Source organism: Myripristis murdjan, chromosome 6 (genome assembly GCF_902150065.1).
Source record: "Myripristis murdjan chromosome 6, fMyrMur1.1, whole genome shotgun sequence".
NCBI classification, from domain to species: domain Eukaryota; kingdom Metazoa; phylum Chordata; class Actinopteri; order Holocentriformes; family Holocentridae; genus Myripristis; species Myripristis murdjan.
In genome coordinates, this window is record NC_043985.1 from 14,308,212 (window position 1) to 14,324,366 (window position 16,155).

Below are 16,155 nucleotides of genomic sequence, written 5' to 3' on the forward strand. Positions count from 1 at the left end.
TAGCTGATTTCCATTCCTTCAAGATACATTTTGGCTTAACACATACCAGTCATAAGAGCTTGTACAATATCCAAAAACAGGAAACAACACAAAAGACACAAAAACATTTTAGCAGAATATTTCTCAGTGATTGAGGAGGAAAGAATTGAAAAAAAAAAAAAGGTTTCACAACAAATAACAGGTGGAATTTATTGTATTTATCAGTCTTCAAACAACTCCAGACCTAAGTCAAACAACATTCCAGCGGCATCAGAAATGTTTACTACCATATTACCTCTTAGAGGATCTGAACCAAATGGCTGTTGTTCCACTGCCTGTTAGCGTGTGATACCTTGATCCTTCAGTAACATGAAGCCAGTGTAGCAAGGCAGACCGCATGGGGAGTGCGATGTTGTGAGGTGAGGTATTTTTCGACTGTGAGACGGATTTGTAATGCATTCCAGACACTTGGGCCGCACACGGCTTTCTCCCCTGCTACCTATAGGCATCAATCCTCTCCCGTTTCGCTGGAACAATAAACGTACTGCCACTCAGGAAGGACTCATTTCAGACCGAAAAACACAACTACCTCTTCGGCCACTTCCTGGGGCCTGCGGAGACAGAGCCCACCCAGAGCACAGGCATGGACAGTAGACACTAACCACTCTCTTTGACCCATGAACATCAACCCTTGACCTCAAACTCTACATCCGTGACGGTACCTTCCAGACCTTGGACTCTTCACTGTTGACCTTCAACTCACTCACAGTGCCAACCGGGACCCTACAAGCTGTAACCTACAGCACAGACACTAAATCTTTCACCCAGCCCATGCTGCTCTTTCATCAGGGTTGCCAGTGATAGGTGTGCCTAATAGATGTTGATTTTCCTACATGGAGGTCTAAGGTGGTTTAACTGGGTTGCATAACTGGGATGATACTCAGGTTTCTCTGTCCAATGAGGCCCAGATGGAGGATGATGTGTGCTTTTTATGAACAAAACCCAATGGGATTTGCGTGCCTTCCCCCCTCATTCCCTGACATCCTACCCTCTCACCTCATCCGTTCCTCATCTCCTCCACACCACACTAGGGAGCACCAATCAGGTGTGGGCCTAGAACAACAAAGATGGCCTCTGTAAAAGTACGTCTTTCCACTATGTCAACACTCGCAGAGTGGAGTGCAAAGATGTGTGAAAAACAAATTGAATATTGAGATAATTAATGTCCTGGGAGAATAAAAACTCAACATTTGAAGTTTTATTGCTGACTTGCATGTCCCTTCCTCCCACGCAAAGTTGCTTCCTGTCCGTGTCTTTTTCCCATTTTCTGTTTCACACTCTCTCTCCCTCGTTTTTTTCTTCCGTTGAGGCCATGTCAGTGAATGTTATTGTATGACAGCTGATTCACCATACAGAGCCAGAAGGGAGTGGGTGGTGTTTATTTTTTAATTTTTTTTTTTTTAATAGAAGCAGACCCATCTACTCACGCGTAACTTCAAGGTGATTGACAGCTCTCCCCGTTTGAGATGAACACTCCTGCTTGCCTTCATTTAATAGGAATGCATGCGTGCAAGCAAGCGTGCATGCATGTGTGAGTTTGAGTATGTATGTGTGTGCGGGTGTGTCTGCGTGTACACGGTATGTGTGCATGTGCCCAGCGCAGCACTTCCCTCTCACTGCCTCCCCATGTCTTTCCAATGTTCTCTACTCTTTCATCCCTCCATTTTTGTTTTAATTCCTCTCTTCCAAGGCATCTGATCCTGTGGACCTTCAGACATGTGAGAGCGGATGGTGCATTCCACCCTCCCAGGCTCGAGAGCTTTGAACTCAGCTCCTCCACTCTGCATGAAACACAATCGATGAGACCAAACTGAGCTTGACTGGGCTGGATTAGAGCAGACTTGGTTGTCAGAGTTGGATGGGCTGGGCTTCATCATGCTGAAATTAATCTGCTTTTGCTTGAATACTAGATCAGTCTGGAGTGGACTTGACAATTATAGTCTTGGCCACAGTTCACAAAAAGATGCACTATTCTGGTTAATGGGTAGGTCATGCGCAAAGCATGGCACCATTACTGCCCCAGTTTGGTCCATGATTCCCATGAGGACCAGTCAAGTTAAAATTATATGCTGTCTAGAGCTTGAGATGGCTGCCCAAACTCAACGAGATACAACTGCTCCTATCGGGTCAGGTCAGGCTCAGAGAGGAGAGAAATTTTGAGTCTGCTGGCTGGGCTGAGTGGGTTTTGTAGCCTTGGGTTTCAGATTTGACATTGTTTCCCTTTTTGTTTTAACTTTTAATGGATATTGAATATTTGATGTGGACCACCATGCATGCTGGTCCACACTGTGCTGTGTGAAATTACTTTGCTGCAAAAGTGGGCTGTTCGATGTCACATGTCAGTGCAAGGCATCAAGCTGACCAAAATGTTGTTGTAAGGTATGAGTTGATGCAATACTTTGCTCAAGTTAATTTTGGATTGGGTTTTTGGATGGATTTGACTGATACAGAATAATATTATATTAGATTTCCCTTCTGAAGACATTGCGTTAACAGGCTGTAAGACTACAGTTGATGAGCAGACTAAAGATAAATGTCCACAGGATGGGTTTTATTGAGAATCTGGCTGGTGGTAGTCAGGCTCTGGTTGCTTTCAGACAGAATTTTCCCAGGATTTTAATACAGTAGAGTTTGTTCTGGTTGGTGGGTTGACAAAATGTTCTCAGCCACGGTCATGATGGGTTCAAAATATCAAGTCTGATTCAAGTTCTAATGTAGTCATAATATTGTAAGAAACTTTGAGTTAAGGGGTGCACCAAATGGAACATGTTTTGTCACCGTTTCATGCAGAGAATAACCGAAAATCATTTATGCCAGACTAGGTCAGACCATCCTCACTGGCCCATTACACACTCTACTACCTCTGAGAGCTTTTCCTCTTTTCGTGCTTGAGAACTACAGTCCAAACTCTCTTTTATTGACCTACTTTTGAGGTGGTGCACAGATGATATATGAAGCAGGCCTTTTGGAGAGCAGAGCTAACTGAGTGGCGGGGGCTGTTGGGGGGCTGCATACCTCTGTGTATGTACACGGAGTAGCCTTTCACCTCCTGGGCTCTGTGCTGCCTTTGTCTTTGCAGAGGGGGACATAAATCACTAGAAGTCCAGCACAAGGATCAACACGCACCCCCCCAGACCCCAAAAAGAGGAAGGGGAGAGGAGGGGTGAGGTGAGCAGTAAAGGAAGTAAAGGTGCTCCAAAGGCCTTTTGTTCAGTTGCTCAATGGAGAGATCCATTTTTGAGGATGGGAGCAGGCCAAAAAGTCACCAATTCCACCCCCTTCTCTGTGTGTGTGTGTGTGTGTGTGTGTGTGTGTGTGTGTGTGTGTGTGTGTGTGTGCATGCGTGCGTGTGTGTGTGTGCGTGCGTGCGTGCGTGCGTGCGTACGTGCGTGCGTGTGTGCGTGCGTGCGTGCGTGTGTGTGTGTGTGTGTGTGCAGAAACAGAATTTATGTTGTAGCTACGCCATGTTCAAGTCATGAGTCTGGCAGGCAGCTACGGTGGGGTGGGGGTGCAGGAAGAGTAAGTGAGAAAGAGACAGAGAAAAAGCAAGAGAGAAAGGGTGTGATCAACTCAGCCCCCCTCTCGGGCTTAACTCTTTAGTCAGGCCAGCCTAAGGAAAACACAGACAGGGAGAAGAATGTGTGAGAGTCCATTACGGCAGCCTTTTAAAGACTGGCCTCCATGATCATCTGCTGCTTTGTCACACAGAGGTGATGCATTAAGGAGTTTTCAAACCGAGCTCTGTTCTGTCTTGACCTCTCACCTTTCTCACCAGTGTGCTAAAAACTTACTGCCATGCACTTCTCTTTATTGTCAACGCCCCAGACAGGGAAGTGTTGTCTTTTTGACTTCCACAGACTGACTTGTGTTAACTGATATTGCCTTCAGGCAGTAAAGATCAGACAACGCGTCCAGTTTAGTCAAAAGGCTGAATGTGCACTTTGGCCATTTCTATTGAAAAATGTAAAACGAATCGTTGGAACACTCTCACCCCATTTCACCCTTTTAAATTTGGACGTCTGGTTGTTTGAGTAACATGATGCCTCCTTAAGATGGTTTCCATTGGTCTTGGTTTACTTCATACAACACTTCAACCTAACAATAACAATAACTACAGTTGCCCGGCTTTTATATTCTCCCCATCTTACATCAGAAGACAAAGGAACATTTCAGTTCCTGACCAGCCAAGTGAACTTCCTCAACTGCTTTACACTGACATTTCCAATAGTCCTCAATCGCTCCCAGACCTTATCACTCCCTTATCTCCACATTATATAACTGCATGCACTCAACAGCCTTTTTTTTTTTTTTTTTTTAACTTGGTCTAGTCTTTGAATCAGGATAATAGAGGAGGGTATGGGTGCTGAAACTGTATTCTATATTACATTTGAAAGGTGCCTCAAAGCCTTTTCACATTTTCATGTGTAAACTAATCCTACCCTTTATATTAAGTAGTATAAATAACAGCTGTGACAGTACGGTCTAGAAAATAAAAATAAATAAATTATTGATATTGTGACTAAGGGCATACAGATTCATTCACTGCATTGATACATCAATTATAAATTCTGCTGAATAAACTGCATCAATCTGCTAAAATAAATTAAATACAAACCTGACTTCAGCTTTAATGTGTATGAAATGGTTTCAATCGAGTCATTAACAATTATCGAAAAAAAGGGTGAACGGTGTGTTCATCAAAACAATTTTGTTGTCTGAGTTTTACACATTTCACAAGAAGAAGTATGGTCGTAAATTATTGCACGTATTTATGTAATGGATATAAAGGATAGGCTAAAAGTGAATCAACTGGATCTATTTTATTTTAAAAATCCTGAAGCACATCATTGACTGGGATGATTGAGCTGTTCCAAAAAACAAAATTGCCACTACACCCCAGGTGTAAATGCACCTCGCTGAGGCTCCATGTGTGTCCTGTATATTGTGTATGTGATGCAGAGAAGAAAAGAAGCCATGTAAAGTAACACTCTGCAAACGTTAGAGGCATGTTAGCATGTAATCGCTCATCCTCAACCACTGCCGTCACACTTAGAGCTGCGGATTAGGAGTGGTGATTGTTGTCAGCCACCACATACACACTCACAGAAACACACACACACACACGCAAACACACACTGAACCCCTCCAGCTACGTGTCCAAACAAGCACAGATCTTGTATGCCTGTGTGCTGGGTGGTATTACATGCTGTCACTATGCCATTACATAAGAGTTTTCAGACTTCTGCAAAGCATTCTTACAAGCTGATTCACATGTGTAAAAACATTATAAAACATGGAAATGAGTGGTCTGTTGAACACAGCTTGGACAGGGGAGCGAATCAGGAGCCCTTAAATCAGTTTAAGACTTGAGCAGGGCTGGGACAGGTGTGAGCTGCTACCCAGGTGCACCTCCAGAGGCCATGAAGCAGCAGTAATCAGCAGTCAAGGGCAGTAATGACAGGGTGCTCCTCTTAGAGGGATAAATCCATGCACACACACACACACACACACACACACACACACACACACACACACACACGCACAGTGTAAATACAGCCATAACTTTAGGAGACACTTTAACTGGCACGCACATACATATTAAAGCTTAGCCTGCTCTTTTTTTTTTTATCCAGAGAGGGGTATCCATTGAATTATGTTCGTCAACAGTCAGTTATCACAGCAGGAATATTTTTCTTTCTGAATTCTCTCTCTCTCTCTCTCTCTCTCTCTCTCTCTCTCTCTCCCTCTCTCTCTCTCTTTCTGTCTCTCCCTTTCTCTCTCTCTCATACACACTCTCGCTCTCTGCCATACAGACATTTTCACACCTCCTCTAACCCTCTGTGCCTCCTTTGAGCTACCAATCTCCGAGGTCACATCAGTAATAAACTCAAACAACAGCTGTGCAGTTACATAAGCAGCTCCCAACCTGTCTGCAAACCTGTTGACCTTCAGCCATCAAGGGTCAGATCAAAGGTCATCCCAAACCTTCTCCTTTGTCTCGACAATGGCTAACACTTCACAAGCAAAGGAAGAAAGTATGTTAGTTTTGATTGTCTGGGAAATCAGGGCAGTATATTATAATTTGTGTTGTCAAAGGAACATCATTAACTGTATCGACACATGCTGTGCTCCACCCCATTTAATCTCATAGTCAGTCTTAAAATCAATTTATTGTTAAAAAAAAAAAAAAAAAAAATGATGACAGTGGCATGAGATAATTCCACACATACCCAATGCAGATTCACTTGTTTAAGGATTTTTTTTTCTGGGAGACAAGGCAGAATGAGGCATATCATCCCACTAGTATCAAGAAAATGATGCTGGAGTGAAGAAAATTCTGGAAACAGGTTGATAGTTTTTTTGTTTTTGTTTTTTTTCCAGTGTTAAGATACGCGAGATAAATGTGTGAGAGGCAATTTGAATCAAAGGTATCCCGAAAACAACTTTAGGCCTATTGACAGATGAATCGGACATTTGCCACCTGTGTGCTGTCATCTTGAGCTGCTGCTAATCTGAGAGGGGGGGCATCCTGTCTGCCAGGGACAACAGGTATGTGAGCACATGCAGCTGTTGCCTTTCCCTTGCTTTCTCTCAGCGGGGTGTGGTCCAGTACCAGTGTTGGCACATTGTGTCCCGGGTAGCAGCTATCCAGAAAAAAAAAAAGAATGCAAATGGTATATTGAAAACCGCCCTGTACTTAGTGCCAGTGCTGAATACCTTGCAACTAGTGGTGCACGTTTTTCCCCTCCAAATTTCCCTTGTGGCGATGTCAGATGTGTAGTGAAGCGAGCAGTGAGCGGATCTGGCCTCTGGTCTGCCCAGGATGTCATTATGAGATACCAGCGTCACCGCATGCTATTTTTAACCCCGTCCCTTCCCAATTCAACCACAGTCACAACCAGCAAGCCAGGCTTTTGTGTGTGTGTGTGTGTGTGTGTGTGTCTGTGTGTGTTTCTGTGTGTGTCTGTGTGACCCTAAAAGTCTGTTTGCTCACATTTGGGGAGGGCAACTGTCTAGCGACTTGTCTCAGACACATCTCATATATGTGGACTGATTACAGGCCTTGCCAGAATCCATTCAGCAGTGGCACAGTGCAGGGCCTTTGTCCGTGAGGTGCTGTGAGCTTATGTAGCTGTAGATGTGGAAGGGAATCGCGACTCTGGTGACCATCTTCTGTGACCCTGCAGACTTTACACATCAGGCCTAATCTTCTGGGCCTCCTTAAGCTCCAAAGCAAACAGGACCTCTGACCCAGGAGCTGTGCTGACGAAATAATGAGTTGACCATACTGGACATGCTAAGTAAGTGTCAAAAATACCTAGGACACTAGGTTGAGTTGCATAACAGGGGGATGTCCAATAAATTTCACTTTAGAAAATTAAAGACTGAATGGTTAAAGGAATAGTTCACTCAAAATACAATAAAATGTATTTCCCCACTTAGAATATCCACCCAGATATTTTCCGTGTGATTTGGCGAGGTTTCCAGTCTGCCATTATATCCCCAGCTGTTTCCCAGCACCCGTCAAAAACATACATGTGCAAAACTCATTAGCAAAAGCTCTTTCCAAAGACCAAAGATCCAAAGATCCAAAGATCTACTACTCATTTCTACTGGTTGGGGGCAGATAGATAGAGGTTGCTGGTGTTCTTCAGCAGGATGTAGCTCCCAACAAAACTCCTCATGCCCAAGGGTTGTGGATAACACTGGGTACCTGTGTCATTGTTTTTGGAAAGTGCTTTTGCTGTTGAGTTTTTCACACACTGGCTTTTGACAGTCTGAGTTCCACAAACAATTTATACTTTTTTTTTTTTTTTTTTTTTTTTTTGTATTTTGGATGAACATGTGTAAGGCATCTAAGGTAAGGTGTGTAGTTGGCATCTAGACACACAATGTGCCTTTTTTTTTTTTTTTTATTCCATCCATGCTGACAGGCCATCAGTTCACTCCTTAACACAGATTGGCATCTTTGATCTTACATAACCTCCCAAATTTCTCCAGCCACCACCTCTGTAGCAGAGCGCACCGGAGGAAAGCTTTTGTTCACTAACAAAGCCAATGCAGTGCATCTGTTGGCGACACTCATTTTGTTTTGAATTCCTCTTTCTTATCCTTTTCCTGTGATACCAAGCGTGGCCCACGCAGGCTTAATGACCTGCAGCACAGTGCTCGGTGCTTGGTTGCCAGGCAGTTGTGTTTGTAAAGACTGTGGGTTCTGCTGAAGGGAAGATATGGGCGGGGAGGGGGTTGGGGTGAAGGTGGGGGGTTAGGTGAGAGGATGTGGGGAGGACAGTTGTGGCTTGGCACTGGCCCCTGTGGGTGAGCAATGTTCCTTGTTGGCTGGCTGATGGAGAACATGCTATATAACTGTTTTTTATAGAGTGAGAGTGAACGAGAGAGAGTGATCATTATGGCTCTTAGAATAGCATAATTAGAGAGAGAGGCCTCAGTGTCTCTCTCTCTCTCTCTCTCTTTCTGTGTGTGTGTGTGTGTGTGTGTGTGTGTGTGTGTGTGTGTGTGGGAGTGTTGTTTTCCTCTTCCTCTCTGGGGTAAAGCATAGTATAGCGTCTCAGGTACATTTATGTAACACTGTTTTACAGCCACTTTTCCTGTTTGTTCATGGATGGTACATTTTTAAGAAATGGGTGGCCAAAAAAAAAAAAAAAAAAAGTATGCCAACACCTAGATGGTGAAAGTGAGATAAATCTGCTTCACATTACACATAAGCTTGCTTGCGCTCTCCTACTGCATCAAAGGTCCATGTGTCTCAGTTCCTCACATTTATTTTGCCTGACTCAAAGGAGTTCGAAAACTTACATGGGTTAGAAACCATGGATGTTGAAGTACTGTTTTAAAAGCCATTACCAGCTGAAAAAAAAAAAAACACCAATGATCTGTATGTCTTCTGGGTGCTGTGAGACCTGCCCTACATTTGTGTTTTTTCCACAAAAACAGAGGAAACATTCTATCAACACATCTCAAAGAAAAATCCGATGGGGGCTGATTGAAATTGGTACATTAAGTAAATGTCAAACTGATGGAGGGGCCTAATCATCTATATCTCAACAAGAAAATGTGGATGTGATAGCGGTTAAACACATCAAGGCTGCTTTCAGGAAATGGGAAGTGAACACCGAGGGAGGCCATCTTGAGCGTTTATAAAGGGAAAACTGATTTTCTCCTCAGAACAATAGCGTAATCACACCATTTCCAAATTTTGTGCTACTCCGTTTCCCTAAAAAAATAAAGAACAGAGGAAGAAGTGATTAAATGTCGACAACTGAACGCACATACGCTCCTGTGCATGAACACATACACACACATTAAACGCTAATAGCTAATTGGACGCATGTGTGCGCGCACATACACACACAGACACATGTACACACACATTCCCTCCCAGGAGCTTGTCTTGATTAGCTGCTGCGGTGTGTGCAAACGCTCTGCTGATGAAAGACGGGGAGCTGGATCTGTCACTGCGGCGCGGGCATTACAAGTGGGACAGTTTACACAACAATGGAGCACTGAATTTGGCCTTCATTAGAGGGATTAGAAGCCTAATCTTAAACACTGCTCAGGTCTCTCATCCCAAACTGTAAACACCCTCTCCAGAGGGGCCCTTCTCTCCTACACCAACCATAACATCCCAGACTTCAAACGCACCGGGGTTGCTACATCTGTAACCCCAACCTCTGGGTGCAATCCCCTCTCTCATCGACCCCTGTCCCGCCGAGAGGGACCAGACCCCATGTGACAGTGCAGCTGTGGGGTGATTTATTGGTGGGTTAATTGTTCAGCGGGAGGGAATTGTACCCAGAGGCTGCTAGCACTGCTCTGATTATGGGTTCACCTGCTATCAGATTCTAGCATACGGTTCATTAGCTCCTTAATGTGACTCCCCTTCTCTCTCCCCCTCTTTCAACCGAGGGCCATGGAGGGGAAAGTTAGAGACGGGGGCATGGAGGGTGCACCAAGCCATTGCAATAATTAGGGATCATTCAAAAAAATTTTAGGACTTCCTGTGCTGAGGGCTTACACTGACCAGCTGCATGGTGTCTGTGCACTGTGAGGCTGTTACCTTTGTGGTCCATATTGTCGTGTAAAATGAAATCTGCATTAAATCTTTCCCCTATCTTCAAGCAAAGACAATCCAAACACTGGAAATGCTTTCTGATGTGTGTGACCTATGACTGTCGGGCCACTGCATCTCTGACACAGAGCGGTTTGACACAAAATAAACAGAACAAGAGAACAGCGGCCCAAATGCAGAGAGAGGGAGGTAGAGCAGTGATGGGCCGGGTGGGTATGTAGGGTAGAGTGGAGGGGTTGAAAAGAGAGAGGTACAGAGAGTTGGTACAATCAGTCCTGAGACATAAGCCTAATGGTCTGCAATCTTCTGTTTCCTGATATTAACTACAATCAGCAATCAAGCTGCACTGCAATTCAGGAGCTTGTAAAAACACATTTCAAAATAGTACCTCTAATGATGTTTCTATTTTTTTGAGTCCTAGCCCATTTTAAAATGAAATAAAAAAAAAAAAAAAAAAAACATCTAAAAAAAAAAAAAAAACCTAAAAAAAAGGGAAAAAAAGGGATTCCTGATTTGTGGAGCCAAAAAAAGATTAGTAAAAAAAAAAAAAAAAAAAAAAAAGCAGCTCTGCCTTATTTTAAGAAGGAAACGAGAACATTCCTCATGCTCATTAGCTTAAAATGAAAATGGGCTGCAGAAGAAATTAATGTTAACTTTAATTTCTGGTTTTACATAAATATGAAAAAACCTGGACCAGATCATGGAATCTAAGAGCGGGCGGTGGAGATGGAGGTGATCGTAGCACATACCTTATGAGACTGATGGAAACTAGGCTGCCACATTTTTAACAGTGTGATTGGGTTGGTTTTGGCACGGCTCTCCTGAAGCCCCTGCGGACTCTATACCTTTAGTATTATTTACCCCAAATGTGGGTACTGGTGGAAGCATACGGAATAAGTTAGGCCTCTCCAACAGTGTTAGCAGTGCAGTAATCACCAACCCAGGCCCTTGTTAGCTCTGAGTCCCGTTGACACTCAGTGGGCATTGGCCCATGCTAAAAATACATCTACTTTTCTTTCATCTCCCCTTCCTTTCATTCTGCACGTGAGAGCTTTACTGGGTGCTGCTGGTCGATGGCCTAGCTGAGGCCTAAAGCCCCTCCTGTAAAGTGGTGGGACGCTGAACATCCACTGATTTACGGCTTGGAACACACGCTATGCCTCTGCTCCTATGAGCTATAAAAGGCAAATGAGAGCGAGATGTCCAGATCCCGCGTGCTATATTAACTTACATTCTTTCCAATAGAGTAGAATGGCTACATGAACTGACTATAACCACATGCTGAAAAGAGGCAAGCCTTCCAGGCCCCGACCACAGGCTCACGTGAAGGGCAGAGGGTTGGGTCAGTGGTCTGATAACATCGGCTGCTGAGCCTCTGTTCCTGCTGTCGCCTATATAGAACAGTCAATAACATTCCTTTTGTGCCCCACAATCCTGACTCCACAACCTTGTCTGGCCTCAAATCAAATTAAATATTTCCTCAGATGTTTAGAGCAGGAACACCTGGGGACCTGGGAGACGGGAGGTCAGAGTGGGAAAGGCCAGTGGAATCCATGTCCAGACAGAACCACAACACACAACTTCAGAGGAAAATGTGGGGATTGGGGAAAACAATAACAATCTAAAATGACACTGAGGGAGAAAGAGAGAGCAGGGTGTTGCTCTCAGGTCCTGGTAACGCTTTGAAGTTTTGCACAGGGAATGATGGCAGGCCCCTGAAAAAGATGCCGAGAGGACTCTCGACTGCCTTTCCCCCACTCATTCCTCTCAGGATTAGCTTTGCTATGATTTAGCGCCATTTTTCACTGGCCTCTGGAATGCGACCGATGACGGATCTATTTTCCTACATTGTTTCACCTGCTCTAAACGGAACCACATGCTGCACAAGACCGCCTCTCCTTTGTCTGTAATTGGAAGCACATGCACAGTGAAGCCAAGACTAAAGCAGAACTGCTACAACTGACACCAAACCCCCAACCCCCCGCCAAATCTGGGGTGCCACATTTTGGCCAAGTGAGAGGCCAGAGCACCCCCGAAGCATTTATTGATCGAACTGACCTGGCATTACCTGTCAAATTCAGTTTAGTGGGACGGCTGCACTGTGTGTCCTCCAACTTCTCTGAGCCCTCAGACTTAATTTGAATGACAGCAGGGAGTCTGCAGAGGAAGGAGGCCTTGACATTCAGTCTGACATGCTGTGAGAACACAAGCAGTGCTGTACTGTGATATCTGGACAGGACAGGCCTTGGATGCGAGGCAAAGGGATCACACACGCTTACATCACCGCTCCTCCACTGCTTTGCACCAGGGGAAGATTGCATAAGGGAAGAATGTATGATATTTATTAACCTCATTAGTCATGTTAATTTAGCCTGTCCCTCACGGATGCGGGGGAGGCCTAATTTTTTTGAGATCCAGAAGGGGAGGTACAAAGTTTTGAACTCAACAGTGTGAACATTGCAGGGCAGCAGGATCGCACCTAGTTATGAAATGGCATATGGAGTGTTGGATCATGCATAGGTCATCAGGATTTTCTGCCCTTGGCCATGAGAAGTTAATGCACAAAAGCACATTTCAAATAGAAATAACTCAATCAAGTGAAGTAAATTGGAAGTAAATGTACTCATGGTTGTCAATCAAAGCCCTTCCTTTGCCTTTTGTCTCAGCACAAGGTTAATGCTCAGATAAGTCACTACCAGTAACCCGTGCAAACATTCATTTCCAGGTGTCAGTCCCATTACAGTGAAAACCATAGAATGGTGTCCTTGATTAGGCTTGACACTGGCTGTAAACTCATCAGGATAAGCTCTCTTTGCATGAGGGTCTGTAAGTGGCCTGATTGCCATGGAAAGCTGGCGAGATTTTTCCACCCAAACAGTGATTAGCACCCTGTTAGAGTCACTGGGCTAGATTAGCAATTCTGGCGCCAAAGATTAGTGCTACCCTTGGTTTCAGTAGACAAGCGAAAGAGGACAGAGAGCTGCCGGCTTGCTTTTACCATTTTATCATAGGCTTACAGACCTCGACACAAAGGCCTTGGGGGTAGGAGAAGGCCATGCTTCTCACTTTTCATGGATAATAGGGACGGAATGTAGACATCAACCAAATATGTGGGTTTTTTTGTGTCTTGCAACCTTCCTGGTGGCTCTTGGATTGTACTGCAGTGACATCTATTGGTAATGACTGGAGTTACAAGTTAGTGTGGGAGGCTCATCCTTTATACAAGCTGTGCTCAGGTCTAATGGACCTACAATTATGTGATTGTCTTTATTGTTTCTGACAGCATGCGGTTTGGGCCAACTAATGTTTTTTGTTTTTGTGCTTCATTTGGAGAGGTGGTAGCCTGACGGTTATTGAAGTAATACTTTCTCATCCCTGAATAACTTTTGTCAAAGTACTCTTTAGCATGGCAGTAAACCACCATCTGGTCAGTGGCCAGATGCAGCCAGATGCAGCAGCCTCCATGTACCATTGCCATAGCTAAGAATGTAAAGATTGAGAATTTCCTATTGAGAAATCCCTCTTTTGCTTCTATCGTCAACCAGGATAGGATCATTTTGAGTGAACTCTGTTTCAGGTGTGGCTGAGATGGCAGCGCAGAGTGGAGCAGAGCAAAGGAAACAACACTGCTGACTGGAGATTTCAGCTGGAGAAAGAGCAGCTGGGATGCGGTGGAGGGCCAGATGCTCAGATGATGTGATTAAGGACGTGTCCTCCATCACGTAGCCCTCACAGCACATACACACACAGATCTTTATCAGTGCCCAATCCAAAAAGCACCATTCATTCTCTCTCTACTGGTGCGTGAGTCCCTGCTTTATGGAAACTTGTTTTGTTTATTTTAAGATACAGTAGATAACATTTCCCTAAGCAATGTATACTGAGTGAACATTGGCAATGCGACTGGTTAGGATATTTCATACTGCAAATTTGAAAAGTATAATAAAGGCAAGAGCATTTGACTTTAGAAGCTAAACAAAGTGGACATATAGTATGTTGGAAAAATGGAACGGCAGAAATGAGAATGTGCCTCCTTTAGATGGATAGTGTGCCTCTGTGTGTGTCCCACCATAAGGAAACCTCCATACATATAAGAATTAACCGTAATAGTGCGAATGACAACAGATCCCACATGGATTAATGCGGGATCACCATCCAGCCCCCATCCTGATATGTGTGTGACTCTCTGCAGCCAATACCCTGCTGTGTCCCTTGGTGACTTATTAAGAATGTTCTCTCACAGTTCATTCCATCTTGCTTCCTGTGACATGAATGGTTTATTTATTTATTTTTATTTTTTTCAGTGTTCTTAGCTAGGGCTGCTGCATAACTGCATGATGGGGGATCTCTGGAGTGACTCACTCTACAGTAACTGATGCTGCTGCGAGAGGACAGAAAGGACAGAGTTAATTCTGTGTCTCCCCACCTCCTCCTTCTATCCTCCTCCGTGCACTCCGCGCACAGTCAATTACCGAGACGGACCGTGATTGATCATGTTGCAGGCTAACTGCACAAGGGCCCTGGTTCAATAATGACAAATGTTCTTTTCAGCAATCCTTGCTCGATTTTGTCAGACAGTCTGTCTGTAATACCGCTAAGAACACATGTAATCCCCCAAGTCACAGCCTATTGATTCCACAAGGCAGATACATTTCACAAAAGACCACAATCAATAACCACAGCGGTGCATGGACAATATAAAAGTCTTTAATCATAAATAGTTGAGTTAGTTGACCATGGATGAATAGCACAGAGGCAGTCAAGTGTTTTTTCCTCATGTTAGCATCACTGATGACTTGGATTATTTTGACTGGGTGTTTGGACAGTGAATGCGTGGACATTTATGCACAGGTAATGTCATTGTGTATTTTTAAGAAAAAAGATAGCAAATGTGAAAGGCAGACAGACAGCAGGAAAAGGGAGAGAGCCTGTAAAAAGTGATTTTTCGGAACAACCCAATCACCTCAGTCTATACCTCTTTAATCATAACATTATATGGGCAATCATGCACAGAGATCAACAGCTATAAGACATCTGTGGTATATCAAATGAACACTCCTGTCCTTTTCCAGTGTGTAAATAGGCATGTTTCAAAAATAATAATAATTTTCACTCGTGCTTCTAACTCAAGCGATTCAGGTCAAACAATCATCACTCTCAGTGCCAATGTGCCACAAAACCTGAGGTCTCACACTGTATATTCTAACATTAATAGGACGTAGTCTATTCTCCAAGTACAACCCACCACCAACTGCATTCAGACATCAGCTTGAAAACTATCTCATGATGTGCTACAGTAGCATTTTATCTTCACTTCTGACCATATTGTTCATCCACAAAGCGTCCCCCTCTCCCAGTTAGACTAATTGAATAGGGCAAAGGCAATGACATTCATCATATACAGGAAGAACAAGCATAAAGGGCAAAGCAGAGCTGATAAAAGAGGGAGAGACAGGGGCACGACACGCTGTAAAAGCCAAAGGCCTCTAGTAGTAGCGACTGACGCAGTGAAACTGAAGCAGCAGAGAAGAGGAAATGTAGACATCAAGGAATATGACACAAAAAAATATATTGTCTCAGGCTAGGGTCTGATAAAATCTGGGCTGTGACACTGGGCACACTGCAGTTCTTTTTACAATATGTTGTAAAATACTCATTACATAAAGTAGCTTTTTTTCCCCCAGCAATCTTAATCTGCAGTTTATACTACCTCTACCACAGGTAAATACTGTAAATGCTGCAACAATGTGAACTGACGAATGGCTTGCAAATTAAGACACTACATGAACTCCCTCAGTAACAATGTGACTGACAGCCAGCAAAAGTTACCAGTGCCATACTGAGCTGCACCCACAGAGAACAGGCATGAACAGCAGACAGTATAGGCTTGCATTTAGTATTAAGTATGGAGAAAATCCCCATTTTATATGATGGGTCAGTCTGGGGAGCAGCGCAGGGTGCACACCGCTGTATAAAGCATTTTGTATAGCACAGAAAGAACATCTCTTGAATCTCAAGTGTGGTAG